We start from the raw sequence: 4,185 nt of genomic DNA, 5'->3' as shown, positions 1-4,185 counted from the left end.
TATGGGGCAAGATTAAAAACATATGCACGTGCACAAAGAAGAAGAGTTGGTTTTTATACACCACTTTTCACTACCTGAAGGAGTCTCAGAGTGGCTTACCTTCCTCTCCCCGCAACAGACACCCCCTAGGTAGGTGGGGCTGAGAAAGCTCTGAGAGCTGTGACTGACCCAAGGCCACCCAGTTGGCTTCATGTGGAGGAGTGGGGAATCAAACCTAGTTCTCCATATCAGAGTCAGCTGCTCTAAACTACTACAACAAACTAGCAAAATGAAACCATGCTGAACAACTGCGTGATTGAATGCCACTCTAAAAATCCCTAGTGCTCGATCACTAATGACAAGGGGGGTTCTCTGATCTTAACTGTTTCTTTTAAATGGTACATTTCCATAGCGCACTATCACTACTTTAAGTACATTTAATTTTTTAAAAGGGAAATGCAATGCAAGTAGAAAGCAGAGGAAAGCCTGGGGGAGAGTACTCTAGTTCAGTACATACAGTTGCGGAGAAATCCCCCCCCCCCAGTGACACAAACAAGGAAATTACTCATATTAACTTTTTTTCTTTCGTTCTCATTAATTTGCTTTACTTTCTCCTTGTACAACACTTGGAAACACATGGTTGATGGACAAAAAATGTTGATTGGATCTGCTCCAGCACCCTCAAGAAATACCCCTACAAACACCTGCAAAAGTAGGTACCCCTACTGGATCATCTGAGGTGGTTTATCTTCAGAGTTTTAACACTAATGTTTAATTTAGCAATTGATCACTAGTGCTTAAATTAAAAAATATGTTTTAAAAAAATGGCAACCAGTGAAGCAGAGGGAGGGTGAAAAAGGAGAGTGGGGAGGGTGTGTGGATTAAGGATGGGTATTTCTAGATTAAATTTAAAAAATATTTTTTTTAAAAAATGGCAACCAGTGAAGCGGAGGGAGGGTGAAAAAGGAGAGGGGGAGAGGGTGTGGATTAAGGATGGGTATTTCTAGGGGCAGAGGGAGAAAAAGCAGATGGAGCATTTTGAATGTGGAGTGAAAGATGACTCCAAAATGGCTTGAAAAAATCATTACTGTAAAAGTGCTCCCAAATAACACAGAGAAAAAGCAAGGAGAAATCAAAGCGAGCACTAAACAGAGGAAGACACGTGCAGAAACGAAACTAAAAATTGAGGCATTTGGCTATCTGCACCAACGAAAACCACTGGTGTGGAAAAGCCCTTCCCGGGGTACCAATGGACTGCCTGTAAATTTCCCAAGAGGAACAGAGGCTCCATGGGTCTATTTCAGGCTTGGAAAACAGCAAGGAGGTGGGGGGGGGGGCTTAAGACCACATGCTATGGTCACAATCCAAGTCAGGTTCTCATGCAGCTTAGAGTCTAATAGTGCAATCCTTAGTACAGTTACACTCTTTGGAATCAGGACTTAGAAGGGTGTAGCTCCACATAGGATGACCCAGTCAGTTTTAGCAAGGAACTCCCAGCACAGTTCTGCTTGCCTGTACAGGTAGCTGACCTAGCGATGCCAGCTCCCGGTTGGGAAATACCAGGAGATTTGGGGGTAAGGAGCCTGAGGAGAGTGGAGTTTGGGAAGGAGAGGGACTTCACTGGGATATAATGCCATAGAGTTCTCTCTCTGAAGCAGCCATTTTCTCCGGTTGAACTGATCTCTGTTGCCTGGAGATCAGTTGTGATAGTGGGAGATCTCCAGCACCCACCTGGAGGTTGGCAACCCGAGGCTGACCATGAATTTAGGTCCCCCCCCCATGGTAGGGCAGAGATTACCAGCTCCTGTGTTCTTTGGCTCACTTTTGTACTCCAGACCAACAGTCTTCTGATCATTTATTTGGAACATTTATAGAGCCTTTTTGAGAGTTCAAAGTGCTTCATGTAACCTTTACAACTGCCCTATAACAGACAGGGGACTGAGACTACGAGGAAGTGGCTTAGCTAAGGCTACATAATGAAACAATAGCTGTGGTGAGATTGAAACCGGGTTTTGTAGTTCACTCGATTTGCTACTACGCTACCACACCTCTCAGACCTTAACTATGTTTTGCCCTGTAACCACACCTTTTCATGGTTCAGGTAATAAAATTCTGTAGTAAAGTTGTCATCACCTAGCAACAGCAGCTTCAGTTATGGCACGGATAGCTATGGGAAGGGCCGTAGCTCAATGGCAGAGCACAGGCTTCAAGTCCTGGAGTCCTTAGTTAAAGGAGCTCGGCCAACAGGTGCCGGGAAAGGCCGTTCTTTACCCGAGATCCTAGAAAGCCACTGCCAGGCAGAGCAGGCAATACTGCTGGGTGGACCAATGGCCTGATGTAATGTAAGGCAGCTTCATATAGTCACATGCAGCGAGGCTAGGGTTGCCATCTCCAGGTATGGGGATGGAGCCGTGGGAAGGGTGGGGTTTGGAGAGGGGAGGGATCTCAGCAGGTATAATGCCATAGAGTTTATCCTTGAAATCAATAATTTTCACCAGGGGTAAAGATCTTTGTTTTCTGGAAATCAGATGTTATTCTGGGAGAACTCCAGGCCCTATTTGGAGGATGGCAACCCCAGGGCATTCAATGCAAAATCCAAGAAAAGTTATGATATAAATATGTTCTCTCTCCAGTACACAATACTCCCCCCCCTCCTTAGGAGCAAAACTGCAAAAGGTTTTTTTATTTTTTTAAACATGCCATTTGGTAAGGGTCTACAGAAGCGGTTCTTAGTCATTAATCCACTACTGCCTGTCCATTTTACAATATAATTATCAAATAAACACCTCCCCCCCCCACAGCTACAAGTAAAAAGCCGAGACACAAAAAACAACACTCCAGGCAAGGCAATATTTATGATGAATATAATTCACAGATACTGAGCACCTGGTCAGTGAGACCCTTAAGCCAACTTCTTAATGTTAGGTTAGACTCTTGATCACTATGTACCAGTTTTTATAGGTCCTGGTGGGGGGAAACATGAATTTTATGTTCAGAGTGAGGTGAACAGTATAAAACAACTCTTCTCTGCTGGCTGCCATAAGCCAGTAGAAGTGGGGAGAAATTGCTGCCTAAAATCCCAAATGCCTCCTATTGGCCTGTCAAAGTTCTGATTGCCCCCCAAGATTTTATAGACTGTGTCCCCTGGCACTATATTTATTTAAAACACTTATAGACCTGACTTTCTACCAGAAATCTGGGACCCAAGACGGGTCACAACAGTAAAACCAATCATAAAAACATTAAAGAATGTCCATTAAAACAAGGGTCCCAGCACCTGCTCTTCAAAGACAAAGTGTTAAAAACATTCATCAAGATGCATCAAACCCCCTTCTAAAAAGTTCAGTCCTGCATCCCAGCCAAAACTGCTAAGGGGGTGTCGACCTTCTAATACCCTCTTGTATGATTTGCCTTAGCATCAGAGTAACTACCAAAAAAGGTTCATGAAGAGGCAGCCATTGTTTGTACTCTCAAAAGGGGCTGGGACCAGTAGATGGTATTCCTGAACCAAGTAGAGTTGCTGCATGCATGGGGTCGTCGTGACTCAGCATGAACTGATTTGCCTATCCAGAAAGGCAAGGCATTGTGGTGATCAATATCCTTCTGATGAAGTGTACCATTTTACACTTTTACTGTTTTCTCAATTTGGATTCTGGGTGTTAATAGTGGTGGTGGCAGACATCTCTTATGCAACCAGGAAAGTTCAAATTCTATTCTGCAGTGATGTTCTGTTCTGCTGTGATGTGACATTGGCCAAGTTAGTAGCCCAAGACTCTTTTTTAAAAACTCTTTATTAGGATATCACAATAAGCAGGGGTCTTGTTGTAGAAAAAGAGCTGCCGGAGCTCATTAGCATAACTCATTAGCATAACTTATTTGCATATGCCACGCCCCCTGACATCACCGGAAGTGACAGAAGGCCACACCCCCTGACATCACCGGAAGTGTGTCAGAAGGCCCGGCTACTTACCCTCCTGCTTCATCCTCATTCCCAAACGGAATGAGGATCGAAACAGAGGGCGGGGTAAAGAAGGGGGCGGGGCTTCACCACGTGACCGCCCCGCCCCCTAGAGGTTCTCTTCCGGAGCTCCGTACCTGAGAGCTCCCCCCCGACTAGAGCCCTGACAATAAGTAAACTTATAATTCATATAACAAGTTATCTCATATCCTTTTTTCTTCCACATACCCCCCTTCTGACTTCCCACA

This window comes from Gekko japonicus, unplaced genomic scaffold, assembly GCF_001447785.1.
Source record: "Gekko japonicus isolate JY-2015 unplaced genomic scaffold, Gekko_japonicus_V1.1 scaffold3545, whole genome shotgun sequence".
Taxonomy (NCBI): Eukaryota; Metazoa; Chordata; class Lepidosauria; order Squamata; family Gekkonidae; genus Gekko; species Gekko japonicus.
This window is presented reverse-complemented; position numbering follows the sequence as displayed.